Raw genomic sequence first — 543 nt, forward strand, 5'->3', positions numbered from 1 at the left:
AATCTGGCTTTGACCTCCAACCATCGATCCACCAGAGGCTGCTCTGTGGGGTGCACTTCCTGATTTAGCTAAAACACCCTGTGCTGGCTACAGCGGGGTGATCAATGGTCCCACAGTCAACTCAGGCACCCCCAACGCAGACACACACATTTGAGGCCTCTCTCTAGCCCTTGCCCCTGCAATCCCAGGCTGAGGTGGTCCTGCTGGTGGGAAGTGGATGGAGCACATGCCATGTGGTTCTAGACGGCGGTGGCCACATCTCCTGGGCACCTGTATTCTGCCAAGAGGAAGGGGAAACATTGCTGTGGCCAAGGAAATGGAAAATCAAAACCAGAACAAGATCTTGCTTCACATTGATCAGATTGGATAAATGAGGGGGAAAATGGATAAAATTAATTATTGAATAGGGTGAGGGAAATGGGACTCAGACAGCTGGTGAGCCCAGGAATGGTGGGGGGCTTTGCAGTGTCAAATAAAACTGCGATGCGGCAACTCTACCCAGCTCTCTAACCCAGAGAAGATCTACATGCGTGTGCAAAGATG

The sequence above is a fragment of the Chlorocebus sabaeus genome, chromosome 6 (genome assembly GCF_047675955.1).
Source record: "Chlorocebus sabaeus isolate Y175 chromosome 6, mChlSab1.0.hap1, whole genome shotgun sequence".
Lineage (NCBI taxonomy): Eukaryota > Metazoa > Chordata > Mammalia > Primates > Cercopithecidae > Chlorocebus > Chlorocebus sabaeus.